This window comes from Lithobates pipiens, unplaced genomic scaffold, assembly GCF_037356315.1.
Source record: "Lithobates pipiens isolate NorthernLeopardFrog02 unplaced genomic scaffold, aLitPip1_a1.2 Scaffold_16, whole genome shotgun sequence".
In the NCBI taxonomy this organism is placed as follows: domain Eukaryota; kingdom Metazoa; phylum Chordata; class Amphibia; order Anura; family Ranidae; genus Lithobates; species Lithobates pipiens.
The window spans coordinates 426,003,367-426,020,232 of record NW_027507748.1 but is presented as its reverse complement, the minus strand read 5'-3'; the positions used below and the strand labels follow the sequence as shown (position 1 = coordinate 426,020,232).

Here is a 16,866-nt window from a genome sequence, read left to right as displayed (position 1 = left end):
GGCTATAGGGCGGGCACGAAGCGGCTAAAAAATGTAGGAATTAGTTTAACAAAGCACTGTGTATAATAGACAATGTCCATGTTTAGTGAAAAAAAGGCTACTTTCTGTCAACATGCATGAACTCAGGGGTGGTCTGGGCCGGGGGCAGGGAGGCATTTACCCCCTCGGCCACTCTGATGCCCTGTAAAAAGGCTGCAACATTTATTCCAAAAGTGATCAGCCCGGAAGCTGTGGGGAAGATAAAAACAATGGGATCAAATGGAGGAATCAGGAGGAGAACTGGACAGACCACAAAGAGAGAGGATCTCCCATTGTAGCACAGATTGGATCTGAGACTCCAGGCTGCTGTCAAACAAAGTCCCATCTCCTGGACCGACTCCTATGAGGACACACTCCACTACCCCAATAACCCCCCTGGCACCCTTCCACCCCACCCCCACCCCAACTAATTCCTAGCTGGTCCCTAAAGGGATAAGATTTAACATGACTATATCCATTGAGGGGGAGCTAGGAATTGGATGGGGTGGGGGAGGGATGGAGGGGTGCATGAGGGGGACAAGGGAGGTATTTGGGGTAGTGGCGTGGGGTGGGTCCTATGGGTGTGTGCTGTGGTGGGGGGAAGAGGGGAGGAATAGGGGTGGGCATGGGTCTAGGAGGGAAACCTCCCCAGTAGTATTTGGGGGATTCTCACTGCCCTGTCATATTACCAATTGTGTATGTCCAATAAATTGAATTTATTCCAAACTGGTAGCCTCAGTAGATGCATATTTCCTTTATGGTGTGTTTTTTGTGGGAAGTGTTTAATGGCTGATCGTTCTACATTTGTGAGGAATTATTTGTTTAATGCTACAATTAGAGACTCTTTTTGCTCTTGGATCTTTGTTTATTTTTCACAACTTAAGGGCCCATTTACACTATGAATCACATAGGAATGTGCTAGGCTTTTCTGTGAAATTCACCTGTGATTTGGGTGCAGTGCAGTGTAATTTCAGCCTATTAATTTCAAATGGGTTGAAATCACACCACACCATACTGCACACTTTTAGAACTGCACTGCAGTTGGATTGCTGACACTTCTGTACCATTTGGGGTGTCCTGAACCTCACATTGACACCTGCGGCAGACTTCAAGGGGAGTGCAGGAAATGTACAGATTACGTGGGTTTCCCTCACTACGTTCCAATGTGAATGTGCCATGAGCGAGTTCCCTGCTCCACCATCCAGGGCTACATAGGACTGCTTCCTAGTTTGAGGGTCATTTGCACTAGAATATGGTGCGGGAAAGCTACATTCCTGTGCAGCTTCCCACATCTCATTCCAGTTGCACTGCCTTTATGATCTGCTACGGGTGTTAGTGCAAAGTTAAAAAAAAACAAATACAGTTTGCAAATGCAGTGCCATTTTCCTGCAATGGATGTCATGGTATAAAAGTGCCATGTGATCCGATTGCCATTTATTTAAAAAAGTAGTGCATGCACTACTTTTTGTGCGGTGAAATCTCACTGTACAGAACTGCATGTGAATCACATGCAGTTCCTAGTGTGAAAGGGCCCTTACTGTTGTTCTCTGCTGGGGAAAACTATGTCTTAATCAATTGACTGTTACTGTATTTGCTGCTTTAGCAGATTGATACATTTTGGGATTATATATTTTATAGAGATTTATTTTACTCTGCTGTTATCATTGTGGATCTGAATGCTGTGGATTCTTTTTTTTTTTAAATACTTGTCTTTCATTCTCTTAAGCAGGGGTACACATGGGCCAAAAAATGTCCGAAAACAGTTAGTTCAGCAGGGACTATCCAACCTTTGGCCCATGTGTACAGCTCCCTATCCGACAGAAGCCAGTCTCAGGAGCATGCTGGAAAATCAGCATTCAATCAGCAATCACAGCCAACATGTGTCCTGGAGGTGGGGCCATCCCCCGGTCAGAACACAATAGCTCAGCAGTGAGATTGCTGTGCTAACATCAGATATGTTAGTACAGTGATTTTTTTTCATTCAGCCTGCTGGGTTGAATGAAAAAAACTTTCCGTGCGCTCCCAGGATAACATTGTGCCCTCTCTCCTACCACACACAGCATGGAGGTTTTAGTTTGCCTCACCTGCCAACTGCCAGTAACCAGTGAGGGAAAGCAGTGAATGCATAACCCCACTTACAAGTACTGATTTTTGTCTACTCAAACGAAGGTGCATTTTGCTGCTCCCCACCCACAAAGAAACCCCAAGTACAAATAAAGTGGTGGGGGTTTCTTTGTGGGGTGGGGAGCAGCAAAATGCACCTTCGTTTGAGTAGACAAAAATCCCTGCATCAGCCCTGTCCCCTGCAGACATGCCTTAAGGCCTTAAGGCTTCCTGGTAAAGAGGAGTAAAAGATCCCCATCAGTGTTCTACCAAATGTGGGATAAGGACAGAGTGAAGACCACCCCTGCCCCCAGTGCCCTCACACTATGTCAGAGCAGAGGCCGGCTCCTTGCCCCACCAAAGACTCTCCTCACCCAACCAGCCACAAAAAAGCCACCCATCTCCCTCTGCAGCCCTTGACCTCCCCCTGATGGTCAGTTCAGAAACCCAGAGTCGGTGCAGCAGGTGCTGTTCAGCCCAACCCACCAGGTGAACAGAGATTACCTGGAGCAGAGCTTCGGCCTGGGATGGGGTCAGGAGGAAGCAAGAGGGAGAGCAGAAGGGGGCCAATTTTCTGCACCATGGGCCTCTGGGTTGTACTTGCCCTGAGCCAAAAGTTGCCAGTCAGCCCCTGCATGAACTTCAACTGCTGATGCACATAATTTCTCAGGGCAAGCTTTCTGATGGTGACAAAAGTGGACAAAGTGCTTGCCATCAAGCTGGGTTGGTGTGAACACAAATTAGCACTATAGTGACATTTTTTGATAAATTTGCAATCTGAATGACATAGTGGAGTTATTTTCTAAAACAGGAGCATGCTAAATCTGGTACAGATCTGCATAGAAACCAATCAGCTTCCAGGCTTTATTGCCAAAGCTTAAAGAGGAAGTAAACCCTGATGAGTTTACTTCCTCTTTCATTCCCTGCAAAGGCAAAGCATAATGGACTACTATGCATCGCATAGTAGTCCATTATTTGTCACTTACCTGACACAGGAGCCAGCGAAGTCGCCGCTGTCCCCTGTAGTCCGCCTGCATACATCTTCTTGGTGGGGTCTCGCAGCTCCGCCGCTGTCATTCGGCGAAGCCGCAATGACGTCACTCCCGCGCATGCTCACGGGAGCCGACACGCGCGGCAGCTCCGTCGCTGAGAATGCCGCGCTCAGTGCGCCTGCGCGCCGCTGTCTAGCGGTGCCTGTTTTCGGGCAAATATCTCCTAAACCATATAGGTTTAGGAGATATTTCTTGGACCTACAGGTGAGCCTTAATCTAGGCGTACCTGTAGGTCAAAGTGGTTTGTAAGGGTTTACAACCACTTTAATTGAACAAAGCGAAGTTAGAAGCTGATTGGCTACCATGCACAGCTGCACCAGATTCTGAATGCACCAGTTTTAGTAAATATCCCACAGAGTTTTGTATGTAAGCATTTGCTGATCACACAGTAAAGCTATCATCATCTCTAGACATGTGCATGATGAAATAATTTGTTTTGTTTCGTTTTGATTTGTTAATCTAGTTATTTTGTTTAGTTAAATTCGGTTGATTCAATTCATTTTCATAATTTGTATTTGGAATTTTTGAATTTTCTTCGAATTTGCGGATTTTATAAATTTGAAATGATCAAATCGGTACATTTTTGAATCAATCGAAAGCAAAGTGTTATATTGTTTTCAATTTGAATACAGCAAAGTGAACAAACAGAAGAAAAATCTTCATCAACTGATTACAATGACTCTTTAAATCACCTTTGGCTTAACAAAAATTCGGATAAATATCGTTACGTTATTCGAAGCATTCGGTAAAATTTGTTTATATTGTAATTCAGGTATTCGAATATATTCGAATCTCTGAATAATGAAAAATGTGTCTGAATATTAATTTGGAATGAAATGAACCACACAAATGTAATCATCTCCTGTTTCGATGACGGTTGTAAAATAGTTTGTGATTTCCTATGATTACATGTGATTTTGGATCCTGTGACAGTGGTCACCAGGTTAATTACAGAGCAGGACACAGAAAGCCTTAAATACCTAATAGGTAATCCTTTTGTAATCCTTTTATACTCCTAAATCCACAATAAATGGTCTTTAAAAACACCTAAATCACAATAAATGGGTTACTTTACATGCAAATCTCAAATTAAAGTTGGCTTTGACATCACCCCCTTCAAAGCATTTCTTTTGCTTCCCATAACAGGATCAATAAAAAGGTTAGTGAAAAGGAAAGAATGTTGCAAAGTTAAAATTTTACAAGGAAACTGAAATTTGCATGTAGTATTAGATACCTATATCTCCAGATTTACTTATCATTTTGCCATACAATTTCCATTAATTGTAATTTCTACTTTACTTTTTTTTCAAGATATGCTCAGTTTGAATTGCCCAGGTCTGTGTCAGCGTTATCAAAATGCAACTACCAGCAGTGCCAATAAGCAGATTCAGTACCTCTACAGGCTACATTTTGTGATGTTTATGATCCATTGTTCCATTAAGTGACCTCTGGTTACAGAAGAGAACAATTCACCTTCAAGCCTTGGTTGTTGTACTAGTCATCAATTTGAGTTGTAGAGTATATGACCACTATAAAGAGAACATTCCCTGACCTCAGTTTAATGTTCAGTCCTTTAAATTAAAAGACCTCACACATACTGTATGGCCGTCTTTTAATAACTGGTACCAGACATCGGCCATGTATTACTGAATTTAGAATTCATTGAAGGAAAACCACAAACATGATTATGATTATTTTTAGAGGATATTTGAAAATATATTTATCAACTACCTTTTTTTATTACGTATCTTTGCCATATCACATATCATGAAGCATAAGAAATTACTTATTGTACATGTAAAGCCCAACTGAATCACAGGAATGGAAACATAGTCAGATATAAATTTTAACAACAGTCTCTATTTTTATGGTCTTACTCCCACTCTCTTTTTATAGAAGATGCACACTGTGTCTAAGTATGTCTGCACACTCCAATAGATACAAGAATTTAACTCAGTGATGCAATGCAATCAGTAATATAACAGAACAGGTCAGACACACCTGTCCTACATATCTGCATAAGGACACTGAAGAATGTGGCCAACATAGACCACTGGATTGCAGGAAGCAACATTTCGACTTAGAGAAAGGTCTATTTAAAAATATTTCCAATCCTAATACAATTAGAAATCACAACATGAAGGGCATAGCGCTATAAAGAAAAAAACGAGTGAGAGACTTCAGTTGGAATTGAAATAATCGGCTGGCAAAAATTTACTACATAGTATCACGCAAAACCACCCATACAAACACACCCTTTATAGTATGGACCGGCTCTTAAACCATTTGAATAAAACACCCTTGATAACCAATCCATTTATCATAACCAATCCATTCATGGCTCTTACCAACCCAAAACCCCTTACAATCACACTCTCTTTATCTTTCCCATTAGTTTCTCTGCCCTCTGCAGACCCTTTTTTCCTCATTCTTTTATTCTTTTGTTATTTTCTATTTTCTCACCTAATTAGCTATATCTCATTTAATTTTTGTTTTTGTTTTTGCACTGAGAGGACTTTAACCACTTTCAGACCGCACCATTTTGCAGGACCAAACCCCTTTTTGCGATTCGGCACTGCGTCACTTTAACTGACAATTGCGCGGTCATGCGACGTGGCTCCCAAACAAAATTGGCATCCTTTTTTCCCACAAATAGAGCTTTCTTTTGGTGGTATTTGATCACCTCTGTGGTTTTTATTTTTTGCGCTATAAACAAAAATAGAGTGACAATTTTGAAAAAAAAATGCAATATTTTTTACTTTTTGCTATAATAAATATCCCCCAAAAATATATAATTTTTTTCCTCAGTTTAGGCCGATACGTATTCTACATATTTTTGTTAAAAAAAAAAAAAAAATCACAATAAGCGTGTATTGATTGGTTTGCACAAAAGTTATAGTGTCTACAAAATAGAGGATAGTTTTATGGCATTTTTATTAATATTTTTTTTTTTTTACTAGTAATAGCGGCGATCAGCAATTTTTATTGTGACTGCAACATTATGGCGGGCACGTCGGACAATTTTGACACATTTTTGGGACCATTGGCATTAATACAGTGATCAGTGCGATAAAAAATGCACTGATTACTGTAAAAATGTCACTGGCAGTGAAGGGGTTAACCACTAGGGGGCCGTGTAGGGGTTAAGTGTGTGTGTGTTTTTTTTTACTGTAGGGGGCATGGCTTGGCGTGGGACATCACTGATCGTCTTTCCCTATGACAGGGAACAGACGATCAGTGACAGGCTCACTAGGAAGCACGAGGAGAGGTTTGTTTACACTTACCTCTCCCCATTCTTCAGCTCTGTGACCTGATCGTGGGACACCTGCAGCGATCGGGTCCGTGGGTCCCCCGGCCACGGAGCTCAGGACCGGGGGCGGCGCCCGCACGACCCATGGCTGGGCACTTAAAGGGCAACCTGTACGTGCTTGTGCCCAGCTGTGCCATTCTACCAACGTATATCGGCATGAGGTGATCCTTAAGTAGTTAAAAACCATTTTGTCACAATATGATTTTGGTCCCTTTGGTTTATTAGCAATTTTTCTTGTACATGCCTGGTAATTAGATGCTTAAGCTCATGTTTACATATCCTTATATCATGCTGTAGATGGCTATAGAAGTATTGCAACTTTTGCTGTGGTCAACTGTACTGTAGCTTAATTTATTGGTAGTTTTTATACTACATATGTTCACTTTTATGTTCTGATGTAGTTCCACTCTACTGTATTTTTTTTATTTCATTTTTTCTCATTTATTATTATGACAACAATGCTATGTTTTTGTTTCTCAATAAAAATAGATTGAAGGTACAGGTACAGGTATAGGTACATTTCTATGCAACATTAGTCATGGGCCTGATATAAGAAATAGGCTACTTTGGCAGAGAGAACAACTAGTTTCAGATAAAATCTTATTGACACATAACATTTCTATCATGCCTGACAGAGGACCTTAATGTGTTTTGAAAGCTTGCATTTTGAATTTATTGAGTTGTCCAATAACGAGTATTCCTTTAACACTGAACTCTCTGCTTTAATCAATGGTTAGCATGGTACAGTACTCTGGTGCTAGTAAGCCTATTAAAATAATGATGCTGATTGCCTCACTGTTCTAAAGGTTACCCAATAACCCATATAAATGTCCACAAGAAAAATATAAAATGTATGCAGAACTTATATATATATTAGTAATATTTCACATGTAGCATTGTTTAAAGGTAAACATATTAATCTGAGAAATGTACTACATTTGGTAATTTTCAATAGGAATTAATTCGTCTTTATGTTTTATTATTCATAAAAGCATGTTGGCCCTTTATGACTGATAATAAACAGATATTAACACTTAATTTCATCTGACATTTTTTTTGCAACTACCTTAAATTTAGGAATGTTCAGAGTTTTATAAAGACTATTTGTTAATGTTTTAATAAACATCACTATTCTAAATTCAATAAAATAGCAAAATAATTAGCAACAAACATGATATTGTTTACTTGTTTAATGTGTTAGTTGTTTATGAGAAAAAAAAAATACTGTACTATTCAGTTATGCATATTAAGATTGCTTAAATATGTAAACTTATATAGATTTTTTAAAGTAATTTTTTATAACTATTTCCCTCCCGGCTAACTTACTCTTCTGCAGAATTTATTTTAACCAGCCAATCCCAGGGTATTGTATTCTGCTTAGTTAACTTACCTTCCAGATCACCAGTAGGTCTGCAAGTGGTAACACTCCATTATTTGCTTCAATTTGGCAAGTATAACTTCTCCACAAAAGCAGTATTGCTGGGTAACAGCATAATGAGTGCATGAAAACCAATCACAAGCATTAGCCATTTCTTAAACAGGAGAAAGTTAAAAAACTGCAACAGATTTTAATTGCAAAATTGATGACAAATGCTGTATAAACTAAAAAAAAATACCATTAGAATATCTACCTATATATCATCCCTGCACAAGTATCCCATACTTTTTTGTAACTCCTTATTTATATAACATGAAGTGTCATGTACTGTATAAGACATGAGACAATATCGTGGTGCATTACAATATTCTGAATTGGATAGTCATAAAGCATCATTGTTTTCTGTCAGTGCATTTGTTTTTACTAAAGTGTTGTGCCTCGGGTAGTATGCAGAGATTCCAGAAAAGGAATATACTGTATAAGCAGAAGGTGAAGATCATGGATATGTATGTGTTAACTTTAAAAATGACAGGTGGGTTCTCAGGGGATTATTACAAAACCTTTAAACTCTTATTGACCCCATATTTGGAACAGATCTTTAATACTGCTACTGCCTCTGCCTCCTTTCCCCCTGAGATGTTAACTGCTATTATTGTGACATTGCCCGAAGCCAGGTAAGGATCCCAATACTCCTCAAAATTTCAGACGCATTTCACTCCTCAACATCGACCTGAAAATATACGCTAAAATTATTTCTTTCCGTTTATTAGACCTCCTACCCTCGCTTATACATCCTGATCAGACAGGCTTTACTAAGGGACGTCAGACGTCTGATGCCACGCGTAGATTGACAAACATTATTCATTTGGCCAAGTTACATAGGAGGCCTTCTCTGCTGTTGGCCTTGGACGCAGAGAAGGCCTTCGATCGCATTCATTGGCGATACCTCACCCAGGTTCTACTAAAATTTGTTTTTTCTGGTAGTATCCTAAATGCCATTTTGGCCCTCTATTTTAAGCCCTCAGCTCGAAACTTATACATCTGGAGTACTGTCTAGGCCGTTTGATATTACGAACGGCACTAGGCAGGGCTGCCCCCTATCCCCTATAATTTTTAACCTATTAATGGAACCCCTAGCGATTCATATCCGATCTCACCCGGATATCTCAGGCTTTCACACAACTAACTCAATCCACACACTCAGTCTATTTGCAGATAATATCATAATGATTTTGACAGATGTGGAAACTTCCCTGGCTTCGGTACACTCATCCCTCCTTATGTGTAATGACATATCCTATTACAAAGTCAATGAAACTAAGTCATACATAATGGATCTAGGGGTAGATCCGCGGGTCCGAAAAAAACTCATGTCAGAATTCCCCTACGTATGGAAACAGGATGGGATCAAATATTTAGGTATAACCCTTACGGAATCCACAGCAGAGTTATATGCAGCCAACTATTCTCCTTTTTTAGATACCCTTGGTGCAAAATTACAGAAGATCTCGAAAGTAGAAATGTCTTGGACAGGACACTTAGCAGCCTTTAAGATGCTGGTGCTTCCACAGCTGTTGTACCTGTACCGAGCATTGCCTATCGTAATCCCCAACTCCTTTTTTGCCAAAGCACAATCTTTGTTAAACACATATCTGTGGCAAGGTAAGAAAGCTCGATGTGCCTTTAAAAAACTGGTCAAGACTAAAAATGCGGGGGGTATAGGTCACGTTATACTGAAAGGCTATTACTCTGCGGCTGTCCTTGCACAAGCTAGGGCCTGGTTCCCCCATTTGCAAAGTCCTAGATGGGTGGAATTGGAAAAAGCTCAGATCAATGAGAGGGGATTGGTGGACCTGCTTCTGTCTTCCACCTTTCCCTCTCAGATTCAAGCGCATTTATCGATTACCATGGAGGCCACCCTAAACATCTGGAAACAGTTTGCATCTTTATATATGACAGACTTGATGACAGGGTCTCTTCCTAAAACATTTGATGCACTACAAGTAGAACATAACCTAGAGGATAATGACCGCTATAGATACCTACAGATAGTTCACTTTCTTGCGAGAAACCCCACCCTCCACGTCCAATTACTGTGGCGCGCAGTTCTTTATCTTACTAACCAATATACCGCTATTAAGGGCATATCCATGTTTTATTGTCTTCTACATTCTAAGACAAACTTTGAAAAATCCACTAACATTAAGGCGTGGGAGCGTGAATTGGGTGCAGAATTTCCTGCAGACCAATGGATTAAAGCTTTACAAACTACCTTTAGGGCGACTAAAAGCGCTAACCTTTGGGAAATGACCCATAAATTACTACTAAGATGGTACCTGACACCCTACAGGATCTCCAGATTCTCCCCTCAGTTTTCCCCCCTTTTCTGGAGAAACTGTGGAGAAACTAGAACTCTTTATCATGTCATATGGGGCTGCCCAGAGTTGTGGCAATTATGGTCAGGTGCATTTAATCTGATCTCTACCCTCACAGGGAAATTAGTGTTACCTAATGCAGCTGTGGCGGTCTTATCCTTGGGTATAGAACAATTGCCACCACAAACCAGAACTATAGCCACACATATTCTCCTTAGCACTAGATTAGTAATACTGCGTCATTGGAAGGAGACTAACTCTCCTTCCCTCCGAGAAGTCATTGAAACAACAAATACACATGCCACATATGAAACTCTTTTTGCAGCCTCCCAGGGTAACTTTCTGCAGATGAGCATTAAATGGTCAAATTGGACTGTATGGTACGCATCTCAAAGTTTGTTAGTGAACACAGCTTCTCATTGATTTTGGTTGCATGGTTTACAGAATCAATACTTATAGAAGTCTTTTAAGTTTCCAACCCTTTCCTTCTTGCTATACTCCTTTACAATTGTTGTTTAACACGCAAATCTGTGATTTGCTCATGTTCTTGCTCTTTCATTACATGTAAAATTGCTCCGCTATTGTATGATCACCGACTATCCTAATAAAAATGTATTGAAATTAAAAATGACAGGTGGAATAACCTCAATGTATAATTGGCAAGTAAGGAAAATTAAATGGGGCATAGGAATCAAATGCAGGGCATGGAATACAAAAAGCAAAATGAAATCACAGGGTATATGGGAAGGCAGTGATATGGGAGAAAGAGGGAAGCCAGTAGGAGGATATAATAGGATATAATAGGATTTGGGGGTGGGGCTAGGGAGGCATGAGGGTCTCCCTGGGTCTGTGATAAAGGAGTTAATGAATTATCATGCATCGAACCTTACCCTCATGCTTAAAAATAGAATCAAACCATTAAAATATGTTTTGCAATACATTTATGTTTGTTTTCTGAGTGGAAAGGATAAGATGCTCCATCCTACTGATCTCCTCCACTTGCTGAGCCACATGGCTATCGAAAGGGGAGAAGGGTCCTTCCATTTGCATGGAATACAAGCTTTATCAGTGTTAAGAAGGTGATAAAAGTTCAATCTACAGTACATTTTCATAGGCGTTTGGGAGTAGAAGGAAGAAAGAAGGATCTTCCAGAAGTGAATAGTCTGTGAAATTTTGGGAAATTCTCTTTTTAAACTTAGATTTTTATTGATAGTTTTCATAATACAAAGGCGTATACATGCATTACAAGAAAAAGGATGTAGTTGCAATTCCTCGTGTGAAAGAAAAAAAAAAAAACAGAGGAGAAGAGTTTGGGTACATCATCATTTTCGTTAACAGCGATTGATAGTAGGTCTAACAACAACAGTACTAATATATCAAGTGAACATAAGATAACAGAGATACAACTGCACTTTATAGGCCGAGTGGCCAACTCATCTGGGTATAACACAAGATACATACGTTATGTAAAACAGTTATAAGGATTGTGAGTAGCCGATTTTACCGTATAGTAAGACAGTTAGAGTATAACACATATCAGAGTTTTACGTTGAACGGATTTGGTGCCAAGGGTTATGTCAGTCGAGTACTTCTCGGATCAGTGATCCAAGGTTCCCAGTCCCTGAGGAATTTATTCTTTGAGAGGTGAGCTTTGGAGAAATTGTGTTCCAATTCGAAATTGGAGTTTAGAATGGATATCACTTCTCGGAAGTCCGGAGGTTGCAAGGATTTCCACTTACGAGCGATAGCCAGTCTTGCGGCTATTAACATGTGGGTGGCTATCGTTTGTGAAATTCTCTTTTTAATACTACTCTTTTTATACTACTAGTAGTATGAGAAATCTTTTGCACACTGCAATGTTAAGCTGCAAGCATAAAAGTGAAAATGTTAATACAAGAACTCACACCTGAATTTGTAACAAAAAAATCCTGCACTAAAATTATTTATATGAATAATACTGTGTCATTTGTTTTCCTTTGCAAACATAATTTTTTCTGCAGCTGTACAACAATAATGAAATAAAAATTTGTGTGCATCTGCCCTCAAAATGAATACCAGATCCTTTCAGTCTGGTATAATTCTTAAAGTGGTTAACTCATTAAAACAAATCCAAAAGGAAATCATTTGGGTTTGGTATGGATTTTAAGGGGGGGACACAAAAAAATGCATGAGGTCCCCCTGAAAATTCCTGGCCGGGAAGGAATGAGTGTGTGCCCACCCTCCTGAACCATACGAGTCCACATACCCTCTACATGGTCCCTAGGTTGAAGAGGGCAAGGGCCTCATAACCACAACCCTTGCCCAGGGTAGGGGTACCCAGATAGTGCCCTCCCCACATGAATGTGTATTGGGTACATAGTACCCCTACTTATTCACAAAAAATAATGACACATAGAAATAAATACACCCAAACATTTTACAATTCCTTTATCAAAAAATTTTTATAAATAAATAAAATCCCTTGTAAATTAATCATCAATCACAATGCCTGCCGCCAACTACTTGCTTAAAAAAAACTCTCAGTGACCCATCTCACACAAAGGTTGAATGAAAGCTGTCCAAGCTGTCACTAGCTATATAATGAAAGGGGCAGAAATAATGGTGACATCATTGCCCAAATATGGCTGGGATAGTGGTAACATAATTTGCCAAAAAGGGCCATGTGCCTATATTTAGCTATATTTAGGCTGAACCCTACTTCAGTCACCATTCATTTGTTTACATAGCCGGGGATTCCCAGCCATGTAAACAAAATGGGTTACCTCAGTGATTGATAAGGATGCAGCCTTACCAAAAGGACATCAACTCTGTTCAAGACCAAAGAATGTCTTCTGGTACCCTTAACTGGGTTAAACTTTGGAAGTTAGTATCTTGGTTTTTCGTACAGATCAAGGATTTAAGCAAGAAATGTAAGATTTACTGGAATTGTTCAATTGTAAAGGACATCCTTAGAACTTGGGAGCTGAGATGTGTGAATAAAGGATAGAAATTTAATGCAGTCTTGCTAAAATGGAGACAGACATTGTTAGAAAGATGCTGGTGATGGCAGAGTGATTATAAAATGCTTGGGTTGTAAGACATTCCATAAGCAGAGGCCATAGGGGTCTTGCTAGTAAACTCTCCTATTGAGGACCATTGCCTGAAATTAATAAAATGCGAGACTTGGAATGCCTGCTTAACAAGCAAGGACTAGAAAATATCCTGACACTTTAACATTGCATTTCAAGTAGACACAAAGACAACAGGGCCCAACTCCAGCCAGACTGCATGTGAACCCAACAAGCTTTTTCTTTCTAATTCTGATTCCTACTATCTTAACCATGTAACATGCTCTCTTTACTTTACCTTCTGGCAATAGTGTCCTCTCTCATTAACCCACTTTCCTTTACCCCTTTTCTCCACCCTACGGATTATATACTGTATATCACCCTCCCTCCTGCCCTATCCCTATTATTCACTCATCACCTCTTGCTTATTCTGAACCCACATGCTGACATAACCTCCAGATCACAGAATCATATGCCCAGATACAGATTTCACTCCCATCTCACCTCCCTTGTTCTACTGCTTCTTCTTATGTCTAGGAATCTAAACTTAAATCAACATATACTGCAATATACATAGCTTAGCTTACTTCGCTTTGCACAGGCATAGGTGTATGCTTGCAGCAAATCCATGTGCAGAAATATCAAAGGAAATATTCACCCAGTTTAAGGATTATTCATTATTTAGGGTTCCCTGATGCCTCAAAGTAGATCTATTGCCTGCAGATTGTCCAACTTGCTATGACAGAGGGTTAATTGATTAAGCAATACCAATTTTACAGCCATATGGATCTATGAGACTTGTTCTGCCATTTAGTATATCCACAAACCTATTAGAATGAAAGCACAGGTCTAGGTTAACAGTGCATCAATTTTAATTAGTCATATAAATCATTGGATATGACAGATGGCTTAGTATATGTGTATTTATTGTTAAATAAAAAGCACTGAGGTTATTTGTTATACCTTTTTCTTTATTTCAGTAATAAAGCAATTCACCTTGGAAATGAAGAATTATAGAGTTGAGGATAAGTAAGGTTAAATCATGTGCAAACTGCAATAATTTGTTTCTCATTTATATATCTTGTCTCTGACAAGTCTGAGAGAAACAAGAGAAACAAGGACTGAATAATTCACCCGAGAATATTCTTAACTTCTGTTGATTAAAGAGAATTTCTGGTCATTTCTGTCTCATTTTTCCAAGTCAGCAATCATTTATCATAGGCAAATCAGCATGCTATTAAGTCAAAACCAATTTGCTGTTCACTGCTTAAAATAGGCAGATTGGAGTGTAAATAAATGTAAAATATATGAAATCAAGTAGTCTCTTGCATGCGTTTATGCAAATGTTCTCGTAGTAGAAGATACAATAATATTCATTTCTCATGTAGCTGTTATTTTATGTGTTTTTACAAAGCTGTACAATTAAAAAAGGTACCATAAAGCTGCGCAGAGTCTTCCCTGTAAAGGAACAGAAATTAGCCCAGACAAAAGGAAAACATGACTAACTATTAATGCTTCAAGTATGATTGAACAACTTCACTTAGAATGTGCTTCATACCTCTTAAATTGTACCACACTGTTCTGGAGCCCATTGATGCATCTTCTCCTCAATCTTACTTAACTAAGGCGTTCTTCAGAATTTAACTTAGGATAGCTGGGATATGAATAGTAGCTTTTTTTGGGGAAAAGATTGTCCAGAATTCAAGCTTGAATAAAGTTATACAGTACAGAATATATGTTTTGCCACAGTTCATTTTAAGACAGCAACCACTTGAAATAAATAAAGAATGAACTTGTAGAATCAGAATGTTGCATGCATTTGCAGGTAAAAATAAATAAATAAATAAAACATTTAAAAGTAAATGTCAACTGGGATAGATAACGGAAAGCAATGGGGGGAAAAAATGAAGAGCTGTGCTTACTGCTTCTTACATACTTAAATTATATTGTAATAAAAAATTTAATTTATAAAGAGAGTGAGAGAAATTACACAGTACAGACAGGGGAACACTCTCAGTGACCCTGTGAAGTACGTCCTGCTGGGGGATTGCAGAAAAATCATATTCAATTAAATTACCTAAAATCTGACTTATGCTGTCATGGTTGGAATGTCAGCTGCTTGCATGTGCTATTCCCTCACTATCTGGGGAAGCAAGACAGAGGACTTTATCTGGTAACTTAGGCAAGAAGGTGACACATAAAAACCAGGTATGTGTCCTCCTCACATTTTCTAGAGATCCTGCCCCTGGTAAATTTTCACGTGTGGCAGCATTGTTAGTGTAACATGGCCGTTAGAGCTCATAACAGTGAAAACAGTTGAACGCATTCAACAGTAATTTGTAATTATGTTTTTATTCATTCTGTCAGAAACTGCTGAGAGCACCCACTAAACAAATTTATTTATATGGATATGGGAAATGTACCTATAGGCATGCTACAAAACTGTTTCTGTTAAAATCTATATAAGCCACTAAGAACAATGGTGGTCTGTGAACCCACATTTATTCTTGTTTAATGGCATGTGCTTCTGTTAAAAAACTCAAGGTTCCTGCATATTTTTTTGTGTGGCTTTTGTTTAAGCTATGTACATAAAGATGTCAGACGTAATATTCACATTTGGATGCTGGGGTGCCCTGCTGGAATGAACAGCAGAAACTAGAACTGTACAGAATTTAATCTACAGCTGCTGTAGTATATGTTTGTTTTAAAGCTTAATAAAACAAGAAGTAAGTCCCTGTGCTCAGCAATACCACACAGGCCATACATCTGTGACTCAGTTAATGGGTCTGATTTATTAAAGTTTGCATGCCGACACATCGATCAGATGGGTTATAGAGTGCACACTCCAGCATCAGAACATAGAACAGCAAGTAGTTTCATACCTAAATTAGACTTGCCTTTTTCATTTATGTTTTAATCAACCCATTATTAAGGATTTTATATCTGTTTCTCAAATAGGAACAAAATCACATAAGGATGACAGTAAATAACACTAACAGTAAACAACCCAGATTTAATGCTCTGCAGTAGACATAATAGTATGCATGTACACCTGTAGCCACAAGTGACAAGTACCTGTATATACAAGGCCTCTTTAGCTGTGAACAGCACTGTGTATGGTTCTTATTGACTGATGGTTTGCTTGCCAAGTACACAGTTCATTCCTTAGTGGGCAGCTGTAGTATTGTTACATTTGTTTGTATTTTGCATTTTTTTTAATTTCAGGTAAAAATATTGACTTATAGCAACAGAAGACACAACATTCACCTTACTTGGATGTTGTTCAACATACATTGCAATTTGGGACCACACTTTATGTATTAAACATCAATGTACAATGTGCTAGAGAAGGATAGTGCTCAATGTGCAAGAGAATGCATGCTTAAATGTTTCCACAACATCGTAGCAATTTTTTATATGTGAAAAACGTGTAAGACATTGAAATGCTGACCAATCTATTTTCCATATTGTAACAACATTGTAAACATAAAAATATGAATAAATAAGATATATTAAAAATACCCATCCCATCTTGCTCAAGAAGCCAACCATTATACAATCAGAGGCATACTGCTCTACTATT

The 16,866-nt window shown here is 38.9% G+C and overlaps 1 protein-coding gene and 1 long non-coding RNA gene across 6 annotated transcripts in view; one reads left to right on the top strand and one right to left on the bottom strand.

Moving 5' to 3' along the window:
- The window catches only part of DMD (dystrophin), a 3,436,004-nt gene that overhangs the window by 3,384,848 nt on the left and 34,290 nt on the right, over positions 1-16,866 (bottom strand). The gene's annotated exons all lie outside the window — the stretch shown is intronic.
- The window catches only part of LOC143984412 (uncharacterized), a 48,896-nt gene that overhangs the window by 30,674 nt on the left and 1,356 nt on the right, over positions 1-16,866 (top strand). The window lies entirely within an intron of this gene.